Here is an 18475-nt window from a genome sequence, read left to right on the forward strand (position 1 = left end):
AGCAACAATGAGCAGTCCTGAGGCAAAATCCCTTGGGGCTTTGCCTAAACCAGGGGCACACCCATTGGCCAGCCGTGCAAAAGCCAGTGGGCTGCCTCCAGGGAGCTCACTTGCTTGCTTCTGCCAATCCAGTGTGGGAACTGCTCCCAATGTTTAACCCAAGAGCCTGCATCTAACTCACTGTGAGAACCTTCAGGAGCGTACGTACTCTGTAAATGACTCATTGTTAAAATGGTGACAGTTTTATATTTAAAAATGAGAGTCTTCAGATGAAGATGAACCAGGGAAGAAAGGTGCTGAGTCAGGAGACAGAGGCAGATGAGGAGCAAAAGCTACGAGGGTTACTGTGGGTGTGAGGGTTACTGGGCTCTGAAGGTTACTGTGGGTGTGAGGGTTAGTTACTGTGGGTGTGAGAGTTACTGTGGGTGTGAGGGTTACTGTGGGTGTGAGGGTTACTGCTGGTGTGAGGGTTACTGGGGTGTGAGGGTTACTGTGGGTGTGAGAGTTACTATGGGTGTGAGGGTTACTGTGGGTGTGAGGGTTACTAGGCTCTGAAGGTTACTGTGGGTGTGAGGGTTACTAGGGGAATGAATGTTACTGGGAGAATGCTCCTATGTCTGTGAGCTGCCTCCTTCACAGCCTGTGGCTAAGAGACTTAGCAAGAAGTGTTTGTTTATTTGTTATGTTGACACTGTCACATGTGTGTGAAACCCATTTTGAGGCTTAGTCTTCAGCACCTTTACCTCCTGGCTCTGTCTCCTGACTCAACACAGGAATAAGAAAAAGACAAAAGGGCTTTGAACTCATGATGAGGATAGATAAGAGCACTGCTTTAAGCTAATAGTGAGCGAATGCATCTGGTTAGATAGAGTTCTGATGAAAGAACTTACAGTCAGTGGTCCTACTGCAACTGCCTTTTATGTAAGGGTTGGATCCATTCCGGAATGAGGAAATGTATGTATGAATGCATGAATGTCTGATTGTCTGCATAAATATATCTATATGTACAAATGTATGAACATCTGTGTATCTACGCATGACATGCATGCATAATGGGGCCGCTTGAATGTGTATGAATGTGTACATGTCTGCATGTCTGATTGTTTGCCTGTATGTGTGCATGAGCTGATAACTATGGAATGTGTGGGGAAACATGATTTTCCTTCTCTCTGTGTCTCTCTCTCTGAAAAAGGGGTTAAAGAACCCCTGGGCCTCTGTGTCTCTGAGCCTATTAAAAAGGTCTGCTGTGCATCTCTGAGTAAAAGAACCAGATGTTTTTCCATAGTGTAACCAACTAAGTCATAAACCGTCAGAAAACAAAACAAAATAAAACAAAACAAAACTCTGAAGAATGATTTATCCAGCCAGCTCTGCATACATCTCCTCAGTCTTTCCTCTGTCCATGTCAAAGCTGGTCTTTGACACTTAAGAGTCCAGACTATAAAGGCCAACAGTGTGAGGCCATGTGTGGGTTCAACATCCATGAAAGGGTGGATAAGGGGTCATAAAAGGTCTTTCAGAAGCCCCTGCCTCAAAGGAACTTCCTTTGTCTCTTGCACGTTCTGAGACTTTATTATGACACAGGATGTGGAACCTTCAGAGGCCATATCCTGTGCAGAGCTGATCAACCTAAGCCACACAGTTCCTGGGAGGCCCTCTACATCTTTGTCTACGAGGGTTCCCTGACACTCAGGCTCCCACAGCTCAGAGTCAGTGGCCTTAAGGCACATGTTTTATCTTGAGCTCTCTCTGAGAAAAGAGTCTAGATGAGGAGGAACTCATTAAAGATACTAAGAGGAAGATGGAACATGAGGGTAAGATTCAGCTTTCTCTCTGAAATTTCCTTAATAGCTGCTTTCTCAAGAGCCTTGTCTTGGGGGCATTAACAGAACTGGCTTGCTTTCCTACCTGGTTTCCTGTCCAATCACTCTTCCATTCTGAGTCATTTCTCTGGAAAGATGAGGGAAAGTTGCCCCTGGTCACCTCAGCTCTAGAGCAATCTTCTCCTTTGTTCTATGAGGTTTGAACTCATCAGATGGCAGGCCATAGTCCACCCCCAACCCCCACCATCCTTCCTACAGTACTGGTCACTCCACAATCTGCCTCAGCTCTGAGAAATGACCACTTCATTTCTCCCCACCCAGCGCTGCACATGGGATGAACATCCACCTTTCAAATGCCCCTCAGGAGCACTTTGGACACTGAGCAAAGGGACAGCTGCTTTCAGGGTCTTCCTCTGAGCTCACCATCCTAGCTTATCTCACTTTGGCCAGAGTTCCTGGCTCTCATGGTGGAGACAAGCTGATGACTTTAGAGGTGAATTCCCAGCAAATCTCTGAAGGTGGTTTTGGCAGGAGAATGTTCTCACCTTGCCAGACATCTGGAAAGACCCAGAAGATGTATATCCTGTCTGCCGATTTGGGGGATGAGGGTGCCCAGTGATGTGGATCCCACTAGTGCTCTTTGAAAGTAGCCCTGACTGTGGAATAATCTACTTCCTTAGTCACCCAGAGTTTGATATTCTTCAGATTTCACTGTCACAGTTTTGCAGTTGCTATGAATGTTTTCCCCTGTCTTTTCTGCTCTATCTTAATTATCAAATACATCTCTGTCATATAAACATAGTGTACATTATCCCCTCAGGTCTGTAACATAGTTCACATAGATCCTTCTTACGTGGCTCACTGGGCAACAACCCCAGAGTCTTTCTCACTGATCAGAAATGTCTGTCCTTTCATGACTCACATTGATATCACTACCTCAGACAGCATCCTTCCAGGGCCTCCAAAACTTTTGATTGCTCATCTATCCAAAAGAATTGAGTATGCTTTCTCTCTGTATGCATATTATATATGAATGTCATGAATGTACAAATATACTAATATTTATGTTTTAGTCAAAATGGGAAATGTATGCATAACAGGTTAAACTGTAAACACACACAAACATAGAAGTCCCATTATTTTTCTCACACTTCAGAAGACTGCATTGCCAGACCACTGATCTCTCCAACCTTTCCTGCCTGAGAGGAGGACCCCACCACAGAGGGTATCTCTCAGATTGCCCACTTAAAGGAAGGGTTAGAGCCACCACCGTCCTTAGTACAAAACAAAGAGAGCAGGAGTAAGAGCTAAACTGGGCTGTGACAGGAATGACAGAAACATGAGGAAGATAAATGCAGAAGCCGGGCTTGGCCTTGTGGCCTGTAATCCCCGAGCATGGAAGGCAAAGGCAGAGTCAGTAACCAATACTGGCCTCAGCCACACAGTGAGAACACAGCCAGTGTGGGCTAGGTGAGACCCTATCTGAAAACAACAGTAAAGTCAATTAAGAATTGAGGAGAAAGGGGAGGGGCAGAGCTACATGATGCCAGCAGTTGTCCCTGTCCATGACATGGCCCAAGCCTGTAGGTGTCTTTTTCTTTCAGATATAAACTGGTCTGCCACCTTTGCTGTGGTGGCCTTTGTTGTATTGGCTATTCTGTTGATGAAATGGAGGTTCAGTAAAAAAAATGGTGAGTACCCCTGCTGACTCCCCATGAAAGCCTCAGAGGGAGGGAAGTCAAGATGCAGCTCAAGTCTGCTCTGCCACCAGAGAGAACAGGCCAACACAGGTGACAGTTCTTTCCCTGATGCTGACTCTGTTCACAGTGTGAAACTCTAAAGTTCTATCAGCACTGTCAACAAAAACATCAGAGCTAAGAAGAGGAATATGGACAGTTTAAAACTGTCCAAACTTCTGTGCTTCTGAGACCCAGGAGGAGGCACTAGAACAGCCCTGGTGTGGTTTCCCCTCCCTGGCGAGGTGTGAAGGCATCCCAGAACTGAAGCCCTTTCCAGTCAAAGGTGCACTTCTCAGATGCTGACAAAGCCGCTGCCTCAAACAGCCTTGCGGCCTTGAATTCCCAAGAAACAGAGGAGTCTTCCCCAGCAAGGCTGTCACCCAGCCTGGGAGCATGAACTCACACTCAGGTCTAACAAGACTGCTGCTTGGCCACATATGAACAAAACCCCATGAGCAAGTCTCAGGGGAATCTTCAGCCTCTGAACAAGCTCACTCACACTTAGCAAGGTGGCCCAGCAGGTAAAGACTCTCACTGCCAACCTGATATTTTGAATTCCTTCCCCAGGACACACACGGTGGAAAGAGAACCAACTCCCATAAGTTGCCCCCTGATGCCTACATGTGAGCATCAGATGACAGTGAAGGACCAAGATGGTAGCTCATCTCAGACAGCACAGGACACTGTAGGCCATTTCCTCAGTTGTGCAGGGACCAGATGGGGGAGAAAGTGTGTGCTCCCTCACTAGCCTTGGGCCCTTCATTTCATGTCATTCCAAGACAAAGCCACCCTGCTAAAACACCCCTCTTAGCAGGAGTCACACTCGTGAACAAATATTTGTTTCATAAAAACCTTTACTAACTTGTTTGTCTGTTTCATTAGAGCAAACCTGGACAACCTATAATACCTAAGTCCTGTGTTTTTCTCAACTGTATTCTCAATAACTTCCTGTGGTTGAGTCCCAGCTTTATACTGTGAATGTCCCAAGTCCCAAAATTTCCATGGTTTTCTAGCTTTTCAGAATCTCACAGTCTCTAGTTTCTGGTTTCTTATCCCCTGTTCCCAGCAGCCTGCTCCATTCTCAGCTATCCATAGCCGTTTGGAAGTGATAGTTGAAAGGCTTAATGCCTGGTGCAGTACTGTGATGGTATCTACTAGGTACTTATCTTGTGCCAAGCAGTGAACTTGGCACTTGACATCTGTATACATACTGCACCTAATCAGCTATTACTGCTAACACACACAGGAGGAAATGATGAACTAACATATCCTATCAAGTTCTTCAAACTAAACCTCCTTAGATGACCCTCAAGCCAGATGCTGAGAAATAATGGCCACCCCATTAAATAATTGCTCTTATTGAGGAGAAAACTGTTTTCTAAAAGGAAATTAAAAACGACTGAGCCATAATGCAATGATCACAACTGAACACAATCTTTCCAAAGATGCAAACAGAAGGATAAGAAAAGATAAGGACAAAAAAATTTAAACAGTGAATTTTCAAACTGTTAGGGAGAAAAATGGGGAAAAAAAAACCTCCCCCAGTGACACTACTGTCTTCAAAAATGTCCCATAGTTCAGAGATGTCACCAAACTCAGTGGGTTCAGAAGAGAATGTGGCAGTCCCTCACTGTCCTTTTCCTAGAACTTGTTGCAGAGTTTAAGAAGTAGCTGTGTTCTTCCTCCAGAAACTGTGTGGTCATTTATTTTCCTGTTTCTTTTTTTACAGTGAAACAAGATGCAGGTAAGTGGTCTGCTGGCCTCCTCTATGGTCAGTCCCTGCACACGCTGTCCTTCTGGACCCACCAGACTTTCAGTCTGTCTTGTTTTCTTTTGAACAGCTACTTTTAAAGTCACTGGTAAATATTTCAGAAAACTCAAACCCTACAGACGACAAGTCAAACAATCAGCTGCCTGAAGGTGACTTGCAGTCAGGCATGCTCCTTTATTTTAAATCAGGTTGCTCTGTGTTTAACTTATTTGCAATGGCGTGATTGTGCTTATATTGATGTGTTACTGTGTATAGCTTGTTGTGTGTATATGATTTGTAGCCACCACATCAAAGTAGTTATCACCCTCATGTTCCCACACAGCACCCTTCCCTTGTTCAGGGCATGCTGCCTCCTTCTAAAATTTGTAACACTTTGTTGAGTTGCTGTTCCTCTAGTACAGCCTGACAGAAAGTACTGCTGTGTTGAGGAGTTTTTAGAAATTGTCATGTGTTGGCGGGGGAAATGTCACCTGCTGTTTTTCTTGTTGGAGTTTATAGGTGAGTGGGATTTAACTTGAATTAGCAAAGGTAAGTCCACTGATGTGTACTATTTAAAGAAACAAGGAAAAACAAATGGAGGGCCTACAGGTGCCAGACAGGGAGGTACAGCAGGGGCCAAGGGAGAGAAAGTCCCTCCCAGAGTTCACTCGTGCATGTAAACACTTCTGATATGTTTCCTGTCCAAAGAAGTTGAGAGAAAGAAGAAAAGCAGGTCAGTGCTCCTAAGTCTGACCACTAAGCCAGCCTCGTTAGGAGAACCTGAGAGTCTCTTTCTACCCTCACTGAAGAGGACCCATGGGAATCCGAGCTCTCTGTGCTGGCTTCACCGACTGCTGCAATTCTAAGAACGTTCTCTTTGACAAGTACAGCACCTGCTCAGTGCAGGCCTGTCTGTCTCCAGTTAGGATAGACTAAGGGCCCCAACTTCCACAATGTCCTGATCTTACAGCATAGGGCACAGTGAGCACCGGGAACATCAGCACGGCACTATTCTCCTGGAAAGTAAGTGTCTTGCTAGAGTCAAAGGGTTTGGCTCACTTAGGAAGACTCACAGAGTGAAAGATGAGGAGAACCAAGTCCTCAAGTTGACCTCTGACCCCCACATGCACACCATGGCACACAAGTGCTCAGAGAGGGGGACAAATAAACAGGGACACCTGCTGCTGCCCTGAACCTCCTGGGCCTAGCTGCACTAGAGCACCCCAGTAACTCACAAAGTTCTGCCCCCTGGACTAAGTGGAATGAAACTGGCAAACAGAAGTTAGAGCTGTGTAAGCTCTCCCGAGTCTTCAGCAGAAAGAACACATTTACAATACATAACCACCAGGGAAGCAGGAAAAGTCTCAAAGTTTAAGTAACAAAACTGAGGCAAAAGCCAGAGAAATGGAGTTTGTCTGGATCCTTCAGTATTTCATTTCCAAGGAAACTGACTGACAAAGGGACAATGACTCATCATTTTTCCATCCTTTCAAAATGACTGTTACTGTAAGAAAAACAACAGATCCCAAACCCTCCTAATGAAGGGCTGGGAGGGTCTCTTCTCAGCCCGGGATTCCTGTCTGGAAAGAAGTTACCGTTAGAATTCTGCTGTCATCACCTCTGTTGCCGCTGTAAGCCCACACTAACTGTCTGTGTTTGGATTTTAGCCCCTGTAGCAGTACCTATGTGTAAGTGCATTTTCTTTTCATCAATCCGGTAGACTTAGGGATCCCAAAATGGGCAGAACGCTGTTCCTCATGATCTCGGTGGGATGTTTCTATTTACGACTACCTGCCCCATCCTCTTACTAAGCAATCTGTTATGAATCACTCGGTAGAAAGATAAACACATGATAGAAAGGTTGAGAAAAAAATCCCCCAAACGACATTTTCCTAACAGCTTTTTTGGTAAATTGATTATGTAATTATTTATATTTCATGTGCATTGGTGCTTTGCCTGCATGTATGTCTATGTGAGGGTTCTGGAGATACGAATGGTTGTGAGCTTCCATGTGGGTACTGGGAATTGAACTTGGGTCCTCCAGAACAGTGTCACTGCTCTTAACCATTGAGCCATCTCTCCCGCGTGAAGACAGCTTTTCATAAGAAATAAAACTTCCCATGCTAAGGAGGACAATACAGCAGACACAGAGATGGCTGGGTGGGGTACAGGGCACACTCAGAAGGAGGGAAGGAGGGGCTGAGTGCAGCCAGCTTGAGGTCTCTGACTGCTCTGCAGGAACCCTCCTACTGGCTGGGAAAAGGGAGCCATGCACAGGGCAGCCAGTCACATCAGAGCAGCCCCTGCCTTTAGAAAACGCCCTGCTCTCACCTTAGACAGCTTCCCTGGGGGAGGTCTGGTGCCCACAGGAGAGCAATGGTTAGCTCTTGGGGGGAAAAACAAAAGGAGGAAAGAGCCTGTAGCCTTGTTTCAAATATTCTGCTAATGTGTTTCTGTTTCATGCCGTCCTGCCAGTTACTCCGTGCCTATTGGTAAGTTCTTTATTCATCTCTTTCTACATTTCAATATCGTTTGAAACCTTTCCCAGAAGAGATTCTGGATTCGTGTCCTCCAACGCCCTTTCCTTCTCTGCTGTCTAGAACCCCTCGAGTGCTGAAGAACTTACTGCTGTGCAGTGACTAGCCTGCACTGACACGGAACGGAGACTGTAGATGAGCATGAAGGCCCTGTAGGGCGGGGTTCACTTATGCAGAGGGAACTTTAAGGATAATTAGTCTGACACTTTTGATAGAGGTCCTGTTTTCATTCTCCACTCGCCCTTTAGAAACAAATGCCACATTGCAGTGAGGGCCTGGTGATTTCAGGGTGCTCGTGATTCTGTCTGCACAAACATGCCCTAAGGAGTGATCCCAAACACGGGGCACAAGTCTCCTTTACCATCATTCCTGCTGGAGGATTTTAAAGAAATCCTTCACCACTAAATGCAGAACCTGCCTCCACATTTTCTGAAGAAGTGTGTGCTTCTGCACTTTTCAGTCCTCATCTGTCTCTCCCAGCCCAGTCTTAGCTTTTCATGTGTCAAGGTGACAGTCCCCACCCACTAGCAGGGGAGTTGGTAGTGCTCTGTGACAGCAGCACCTGCTTTTACACACGGGATTGCTGATGCCAGAGGCCGCTAATCCTTTGGATGGTGGTGTATGCTCTCCAGGAGATAAGACTTAATAACAGAATGATAAACCCTTGCCTGTTAGTACTGAGGCACCTTCTCTGTAGGACGCTAGGGGGAGCCGTGCCGGGAGCCTGGTTGACATTGTCTCAGGAATTCACCCCCTTCCAGCAGCTTTCTAGAGCCCCCATCCCCACAAAGATAGCACTTTCATCAAATGATTTCAGTTCATCTCTTCCCCTAAATGCCCTGTGAGCAAAGAGGAAGCGTTGGCATTGCCCATAACCTTTATGAGATTGTTGTATGAAATCGTTTTCAGCTGCGCACTCTTAGCTGAAGATCAGCTTCTGCTGTGGTGCTAGTGCCCACAGTTTTCATGGGGTTGTGGGGTCATTGATTTTTCCTCAACTATGACATGAGCTTACCACACACCAGAAAAGAAATCTTAAAAACACACTAAGCAAAAGCAATGGGAACATTGAAGGACATGATGAAAGGTAAAGAAAAGAACAGTCAGTGGGAGGACTGCTGGGAGGAAGGAGTTTGCTGCTGAGCCGGGCAAACCCAGTTCAGTCCCCAACCTAAATGGTGGAAAGTTTTTAGAAAGGCGCAGACCACCACACACACACATACACACACACCACACACCTACATACACCCCCACACAAACACACTCATAATTAGTAATCTTTAAAAATAGCTATTTTCTTTCTTAATTCAGCTATTATCCTATCAAATACTAGAGTATTAATTGTCCCTCAAGTTCTTCCCAAATTACCCAGAGATTGTTAAAAAAGAAAAACTATATCCAAAGCTTCGAGACACGATTACAATGGGCTTCCTGTGGTGTATGAGGGATGGTGGTTCACTTTTCACTTGGAAAAGAATCTCTTTTTTGAAGTTTATTTTGTGAAGAATGAAAGCTATTCGATAACTAACCCTACGGATCATAAATATGCCCTGAGTATCTAAGTCATTCATGGGGTTCACAAACACGAGGAGAGGGTCGCACATTCTTGAGGGATAGAAAGCCTCACTAAGTCCTTTCTCTAGTCTTACAAGTGGGTTTTAGTACATACTTCATTCTAAAACTACTGTGTTTTCTTTTTCTTTTTAAGTGTTTGCTCTGTTTGGCCCGGGTAAGTCCAGGTCTTCTCTCTCAAGCCTCCTCCAGTGTGGGTAGCATCCTTGGCCTCCATCTCCACTTGCCCTGTTGACATCTGACCACCAAACTCAGTGACAAATAATTTTCCATCCCTTTTCTTCCACATTTGCTAGTGTAGGTTTAAATCCTTTTGTCTGTCTGCCTTCCCTGACTATGTGTCTCCCGTCCCGCAACCTTCAGTATTCTCTGAGACACAGTCTTGAAATTCAGGCAGTGGAGAACCCCACATTGGCCTAAAGAATTTCCATTTCAGGTCATAACTGAAAAAAGATTAAGGTTAGTGAAGACGGGAGTGTGGCCTGTTATGCCAAGTGCAGCCTGTTAAACCAAAGAGCTGAGTTTACATGCAGAGGAAACCAAGTGTCCAAAGTTTAAGCCCATAGGCCTTGGACAGCAATGACACAGCTTCCACAGTGCAGAGGCCTGGGGCTTGGAAGGAATGAAAAGCCAGCAGCAACTGATGCCATGTTTGCCTTTCTCTCTTTCAGCTTTCAGATCCAGGAAATTCAGTAAGTTTGCATCATTCCTTTGGCCTCCCTACTCCTATGATTAACACCCTGGAGTTTGTGTTCCCAGATCTTCTTGAGTTACCAATTCTTCTATGTGCAAGAATCATTATGTCTTTCGTGGTTCCCTCTGGATTCCATTGTAGGTCCTTCTTGACTGTTTTCCTTTTGTGTAAATATAATGTCTTGTTTGTGACTCAGTTATGTGGAAGAGCACACGTGCCATCAGGTAGTCGAGAGGTTCTCAACCTGTGGGTCACCACCCCTGTGGCAACCCTCTATCTCCAAAGCATATTCACATTACCATCCATATTAGCTATACAATTGCAGTTATGAGGTAGCAATGAAGTAATGTTATGACTGGCGGTCACCACAGCCAGAAGAATTGTATTAAATGGTTGCAGTGTTAGAAAGGTAAAATCACTGAGACAGTCTGTCATAAGGAGGTTGCTTCCTCTCTGCTGTGCTCTGGCAAACTGTTTTCACTTAAATGAAAAATCCTGTCAGGTTGACAGGCATGCTGAAACACAATGAGGATTTTGACCACTGATCAACAATGCACACTTTCTGAATTGATTAGGAGAATGGGGTTTAAACTGAGTCGTGGAAGAGTGAGGAAAGACAGGAAATGCATGTGGCCAAACCTGGGTGACCCTGAAATCACTAGGCTGAGACAAAGTGGTCTCCTCTGTGGGCACAGCTGTGGATGGCCATACTCTCTGGGTGGGGGATGGAAAGAAAGCACAGTGCTCAAGAACAGTCGAGGCTTTTTCAGAAGGCCTGAGTTCTGATCCCAGCACCCATGGGAGCTGCACCTCCACAGGCCTCCTGGGCGCGCACACACACACAGACACAGACACACACACACACACACACACACACACGGCACATCCTTTCACAGACAAAAACACATAAAATACAAAATTAATTTTCTCAAGAAAAGCTGTTGGAAGGTGGGTTCTCTCAGCTGAGAAAATCCCTGTGGCCACCTCTTCCGTGTTTTGTTTTTAGCCTGGCCTCCTATGGGTAAGTTCCTCAGCTGCTCTCACACACTTGGCACCGCTCTCAAGCTTTCTGCACTGCACGCTTCTCCTCCCAGAATAGATGCACATAATGCTAAGGTCACATCAAATGTTCCTCTTATTCAAAGTCTAAGGCTTCCAGCATCTGCTTTGGGGATATTGCCACAGGGGAGCTGAAGTGCTAGAGAAGAGCACTAACACCCACCCTCCCCTCTCAACACCTCCTGAGCCCCAGTAGTTCTTAGAATTCCTCTTAGAATTTCCCCCAGGCTGGAGAGCTGGCTCAGAGGTAAGGAGCACTGCCTGAACTCAGGTTCAGTTCCCAGCAGTTATCTGTACTGAGATCTGCTGCCCTCTTCTGGCACGTAGGCACACATACAGGCAGAGTGCTGTATAAATAAAGAAAATAAATACATCTTTTTAAAAAATTCTGTTAAAAAAATTCTGCTGTCTTCTAAATTACTTTGAAAGGTAGGAGGTAGTGAGTCCCTGTACACACTGAGCCCCAGCAAGAATCCTCACAGTTTACTTTGGTAGTTCTTTTTATTGATTGTGTCTTGGGGAAGGTTTCCATAACAAAATTACAAATTTCTTACCCAAAGTGAACTGAGTTTGATGAGATCACACAGAAATTGATGCACAGAAGGGCTGGTTTCCCCACACTAATTAAAGGAATCTGAAGTTTTGACGACTGAGCTAGCGTGTATATCCAGCAGTGTCCAGCTTACCTGGCTGCTGTGAAGATTGGACCATTTAATATAATGTTCAAAAATGGATACTGGGCTTGTAATTGATAGCTTCCCACTGCTCCTGCAGAGGACCTGATTCCCCATGCACTGGAGGTGGCTTACAGCCATCCAGAACACCAGAACATGGAATACGGCGCCCTCCTCTGTCCTTCAAGAGCAGGGCATGCATGTCATGCCCTTCCACCAAAAACACACACTTAACACAATCTACAAACTCATGGAAAGTGTCTGATCAGAGTGTGATAACACTTGCCGAATATGAGCTATTGCTATTATTTTTAAGAGATAGTTGTTTCTTCCCTCAGTAATTCCTTTCAGTCTTCCCAAGCTACAAACTCCCTATGCCCCTAGCCACCCTCCATTATCCTAAGCTACTGAACAAATGGCAAGTTCTTCCCATTACATTTCACCTTCCTCTCACCCGTCTTCCAATTTACTGAAAGGAATCCAGCGTTTTGTCAATAATATCTACATTTTATTATTGGTCATCAATGTCTAGGTTACCTAAGACCCAGGTCACATCAGTATCTACACTGTGATTGTCATCGCTTTGGATTCGGGGGAAAATCTCCAGTGATCCTCAGTTTGTTGGTTTTAAGACATAGAAGGGAGTCAGTCTTGGGGGAGGGAGAAAGGAAATACTGGATACCTGAATGACGTGCTTTTGCTGTACACCCAGTTCTGTTCCCAGGTGTCTCGGGGGGAGGAAATCCCCCAAGGACAGCTTCCAGATCCCAGGTGACAGATCGTGGAGAGAATAGGGACACCGTGTTGCAGTCATGTCGCAGCGAGTCCTTTACACTGCTGCGCCAAAGTGAGTCTGGAAACAGAATAAGAAGAGGGAGCCTGCGGAGGAGCACCTGCGAGCCTCCAAGGAGACAAGGATCTCAAGTGCGATTTGAATGTGTACGGGAAGTCGTGTGTTGTGACCCTCCACAGCCACCGCCACCACCACCTTGCAATACACAGGAAGCCCCACCCCCAAAGAATGATGAGTGCGCACCAAAGAAACAGGAATGTGTCCAAACCTGTATTCCTATACCGGAACCCATAATGTGTCCATGCCCCATACCACCACCGTGTCCGTGTCCACCAGAACCCCAATGCCAGGGGGGAGGACAGCAGCAGCAGCAGCAGCAACAATCAGGACAGCAGCAGCAGCAGCAGCAGCAGCAGCAGAAGAAATAGCCTGAGCAGGCAACGCCAGCACCTGTAGAGCAGACCTGTTCGTTTTCTGCTCTTCAGAAATCTACCGTTACTAGACTTGCTCACCACTAATTTCATCTTCCAGATATCACTCCATAAGAACATTTATACACACATCATCCAACGCAGGAAGACGGTGTTTTCTGAAATAAAATGTCTTTATTAAATATCCAATAAGTTCCCTTGGCAGTATTCTATCTCTAACTTAACCAGCTGACCTTAACATTCTGATGGTTGCAAATGCTCTATTAGACATAAATGTGTGTGTGTGTATGTACTTATATTTACATGAGAGAAAAAATAAAAATCAGAGTTCCTGCAACCAAGTAGTTTACAACAGAAATGATGACAATGTAAAAGAGTCCTTTTTTTTTTTTTATCTTTTCTGGTTTTTGAGACGGTTTCTCTGTGTAGCCATGGCTATTCTAGACTTGATTTGTAGACCAGGCTGGCTTCAAAGTCACAGAAATCTGCCTGCTTCTGCCTCCTGAGTGCTGGGATTAAAGGCGTGTACCACCATGCCTGCCCTGTAAACAGTCTCTGTTAAGGGTCAATTTTAAAATGTGTCCTAAGAAATTTAAGTAGACAGTCTTGGTAACACTTTAGAAATAAACGGGTCAAAAATCTCAAGAAAGAAAAAATATCTGTCCCTTTCATGGGGACAGATGTGGATGACACTTTTTAAGCAACAAATGATGGGTTAGACATGGATACATGAGGTAGAGAGAGCAGGAGGAAGGCAAGGGGAGCCCAGGCCTCGGGCCATGCTCCTGGGAACATGCTAGTGTGTAGCCAAGACTCACGGGGCATCTGAGGTCAGGTTCTGAAAACCATGGTGGAAAAGGTGTTTCCAAAAACAAACGTGAGTTTACACTTTACTCTCTGCACAACTCAAAAGCTTTCAGTGTACTTGAGGCAAGGAAGAGGGACAGGAGGGAGGAGGGAGGGGATGGAAAAGGGATGAGAGAGGAGGATGGAGAAGGAGAGGAGAGTGGAAGAGGAGAGGGGATTTGTGTTCCCAATAGCTCACAACTACCTAGAATTCTGTTCCATGGTACTATCCTTTCTGACCTCCTGGGGTCACACACATACACACACACATACACACACACACACACACACACACACACACACAATCGACAGCAAGTGATTGTGACTGTAGCTGGAGACATGTCTTTGGAAGAGACTGGAGCTGTGTGTGGCCTGGGCACATGCAGTGGACCAGAGCCTGGAGACTGACCAGCACCCACTGGTTCCCTGGCTGGCTGCTTCCTGGAACCATCACCACCATCACCATCAACGTCCCCCTCACCAGGATCCCCTGCACACACTTCCTGCCCTGTGTTAGTCAGGACTCTCTAGAGGAATTGAACTTATAGAATATTCATGGAAAGGAGATCATTAGAACAGCTTGTGGGCTGTGGTCCAGTTAGTCCAACAATGGCTGTCAACCAATGGAAAGTCCAAGAATCCAGCAGTTGTTCAGTCCACGAGGCTGGATGTCTCAGCTGGTCTTCAGTATTTGCCAGGATCCCAAATAAGTAAGATTTAATGCCAGTAAAGGAACAGACTTGCCAGCAAGAGCGAGAGCAAGTGGGCAGAGAGCCAGCTCCCTTCCTCCATGTTGCTTAGCTGGGCTGTCAGCAGAAACTGTGGCTGAGATTAAAGGTGGATTTTCCCACAAAAGGTCCAGAGGAAAAGTGGCTCTTTGCACTGCAAGATTTAACTAAGAAAAGCCCCTCCCAGGTGTACCCAGATGCTTGGGTTTTAGCTAACTCCAGATGTAGTCAAGTTGATGACCCAGTGTAAACATTACAGTCCCCAAAAGAGTAGAACCCCTCAGGCTGCTAAGAGTGAGCTTGGAACTGTGCCTCTGTTCCCTCCACAGCAGACAACTTAGCACAATTTCAGCAGAACATCTGTATCTGGCTACAGACAGCTGTACCTGCTTTTCCCTTCTCAATCCACCCCTTTCCCTCTCCTCACCCCCTCACACTCCTCTGAGCACACAGCCTCATTCTAACACACCCCACCTCACCATGCTCCACCCTCTCCCTCTACAAAGCTCCCCAAAGCTCTTCTCTCTCTGCAACCCTCACTTCCCCACACCTTCCCACCCCTCCATCTTACCCTCTGTTGTTCCCTCCCTTTGCAGTCTCCTCCCTCTCACAGCTACCCATGATGCAACAGGAAGCCTGGGAGACTGTGGTCAGCCTGAGCACCTGAAGAAGGAGACCCTGGGGTCCAGATGTTGCCCAAATACTTACACTATGTGTTAATTTCAGTGACACTCCCACAGCATAGCACAGCATAGCATCGAGGAAGTCAGGACAGGAACTTAAGCAGGGCAGGAACCTGGAGGCAGGAGCTGATGCAGAGGCCAGTATGAGGTGCTGCTTCCTGGCTGGCTCCATGGCTGCTCAGCCTGCTTTCTTACAGCACCCAGGACTGGCAGTCCAAGGGTGGCACCCCCACAATAGGCTGGGGCCTCCCACATCATTCACTCATTAAGAAAATTCCCAACAGGTGTTCCTACAGGCCAGTCTGATGGGGGCATTTTCTCAGTTGAGGGTCTTTCCTTCTTCCAAAATGCCTCCAATTTGGGTCAGCTTGATATTAAAACTAGCAAAGACAAACATTCATTAATTAATGAACAAAACAGACCCAACAATATTAATACAAACTTCTATGTTTATTACTCTTTATTGCTAGAGCTTAAGCTAAAGTCCTAAAGAGCCAGCTCAAAAGCCAGAGAGCTAAGGCCCAAGCGACAGAGCTCAAAGCCTCTTCTCCATACTGTCTTTTTTGTAATTTATTTTTTACAATTTATTCACTTTGTATCCCAGCTGTAGAGCCCTCCCTCAACCCCTTCCAATTCCTGCTTCTCCACCCATGCCCCTTCCCCAGTCCACTATAGGGGAGGTCCTCCTCCCCTTCCATGTGACCCTAGCCTATCAGGTCTCATCAGGACTGGCTGCATGATCTTCCTCTGTGGCCTGGTAATACTGCCCTCCAACCAGTCTGGGGGAGGTCATTAAAGAACTAGCCACTGAGTTCATGTCAGAGACAGCCCTTGTTCCCCTTACTAGGGTTCCCATTGGGAGACTGAGCTGCCATGGGCTACCTCTGTGCAGGGGTTCTAGGTTATCTCCATGCATGATCCTTGGTTGGAGTGTCAGTCTCAGAAAAGACCCCTTGGCCCACATTTTTTGGTTCTTTTGCTCTCCTTCTGCATCTGCAGTCCCCTCTGGGGCTTTCTTTCTCACCTTTCAGGTGCAGTCCAGAGCCCCATGACTAGGGCTCTAAAAGCAGTTCTCCTCCTGCCTGAGGACTGCCTCACAGCAGCCCACGAAGTCAGGAGAGGATGGAGACAGGAAGCATGCCTGGAATGGCTGTACAGGGATCTCACACCCCAGGAACAGCTGGTGGCTAGTTCAACTTTACTTCCATAGAACAAAGAACATATACCCCTAGAGGAGTGGTCAGGAGGCTCCAAGAATAAGTGTACATAATTGGCTGAGTCCAGGCTCTTCAAGGAGGCCTGATTTGCATAATACACTACACCCCAATCATGAGAGCAGACTCTCAGTGCTTGATTAACATATAGATAAGCGCAGGGAGGAGAGAGCCAGCAGGAAGCTGTGTCAGAGGCCATATATCAAGTGTGGCTGTGGGAGTCTATCTCTAAAGGCACTCTCCAGGTGAAGTCAGGCAGAGGGCAGGGGACCCCGCCGAGGGGAGGGAGTTCTGCCTTTGGTGCCAAGCTCTGAATGGCTATCCAGTCCAGTCAGGATCTGCGACCTCATCCAGCAGGGTACCTCCAACAAGCTGATACTGTGTTACAGAAGAGAGCTAACAGACCCACTGTGGGCACAAAACACAGGACATTCTTTCACCACCAAGACCCTGGGAAACTGAAGGAAGTTGAACCCAGGAGCCTGTAGATACAATCACTCCACCTCTCTGTTATGCACACAACTGTGAGCCCAGGATGGCCGGCCCACACCCAGCTCTCCTCTCCAGGGAAGACACCACCATGAATTTCCCTCCTTACCCTCCTCCTCATTTGTCTTAAGCACTGATCTTCATTGGCCTGGTGCACTGTGATCTTCCTGCCTACGTCTGAACTATAAATCCCAACAGCTGGTGTTTTTGTAACACTGAAAGGGACTCTGGTCCCCAGAACATTTTAGATGAATGGATGTAGGAATGAGGCAGGTATTTCTCATATGACAATGGAGTGTCAAACATAAATGAAAATAAAAACTTTGGATCAGAGCCATGTGTGGTGGAGTATTCCTGTGATCACAAACCTGAGGAGAAGCAAGAGGGTCAGAAGTTCAGGGTCATCCTCCACTACACAGCAAGTTCAAGGACAGTCTGATCTATATGAATTCTCTGAAAAAGGCAGACCAGGAGGTTGTGGTGAAACCTTTAATTCCAATACTTGGGAGGCAAAGAAAGGTGACTATCTGAGTTCCAGTACAGCCAAGGCTACACAGGGAAACCCTGTTTCAAAAACCAAACATAAACACATAACAACTAAGGTAAGGAGCTGAGGGACATGATCCCTTAGTGTTCTGCCACCCACAAGTTAGCGGCCACCCAAGGACTTCAGAAGAAAGATCAGTTAATCAACCTGCCACCTTCAGTTCTAAGATGGCCTCTCCACGGAAGAACCCACAGAAGTGGCAGAGTGTACCCTGCATCCTGCATGATGCCTGGACCTTGTGGATGCGCAAGGCAGCCTTGCCTTGGTGGAACTGGTCCTTCACCAGCGAGGTCCGCCCTGAATATTCAGCCACCTGCTCCTCCTTCTGCTCTTGTTGTTCCTGATAGACAAACACTGGTGCTGTGAATCTCCATCGGAACCACCTCAACTCCTCCATGTTCTCCACATTCATGGCTGGAGACACAGAGCAGGGCAGTATGGTTCCCCCACCTGGTGAGGCCACAATGGGGTCAGAGGGAGCAAACACCAGGAACTCCTCTGTGGACACAGACATGGACGTGAGAGGACAGGGGAGACACAGGTCCATGCAGAGAACACACACTGTTACGTAATAGTCTGTAAGCAGGAGGCAAGGGCGAGATGGGTAGCCCTAGGCATTGTGGATTGGGTACCCATGACTAAGGCACAAGAGATCTTCAGACAATACAGTGTAGCCCACAAACAATGCTAGATACTCCCTGTGCTCCCTGTGTCTCTGGCCCCAGACCCCTCCATGAAGAAACCCCCTGTGCATTTCTTCTCTAGCTTGCATCTACCTGGTCACACAGGTGCCTTCCAGGTAACTGGATCTCAGCCCAGAGCTCAGTTTCTGGGTCTGGGGTAGGCTCAATATCCCTGAAGATGCCCACATCTAGATACACTGGGCTCTCCCTGTC

At 46.6% G+C, this 18475-nt stretch overlaps 1 long non-coding RNA gene across 1 annotated transcript; it reads left to right on the forward strand.

Moving 5' to 3' along the window:
• Nucleotides 1-5482: 5482 nt before the first annotated feature.
• Nucleotides 5483-13430, forward strand: LOC132648294 (uncharacterized). The gene is made up of 3 exons (XR_009586660.1): nucleotides 5483-7804; nucleotides 10093-10113; nucleotides 12561-13430. It is a non-coding gene; the product is annotated as an uncharacterized LOC132648294 (long non-coding RNA).
• Nucleotides 13431-18475: the final 5045 nt, after the last annotated feature.

Source organism: Meriones unguiculatus, chromosome 16, assembly GCF_030254825.1.
Source record: "Meriones unguiculatus strain TT.TT164.6M chromosome 16, Bangor_MerUng_6.1, whole genome shotgun sequence".
Classification (NCBI taxonomy): Eukaryota; Metazoa; Chordata; class Mammalia; order Rodentia; family Muridae; genus Meriones; species Meriones unguiculatus.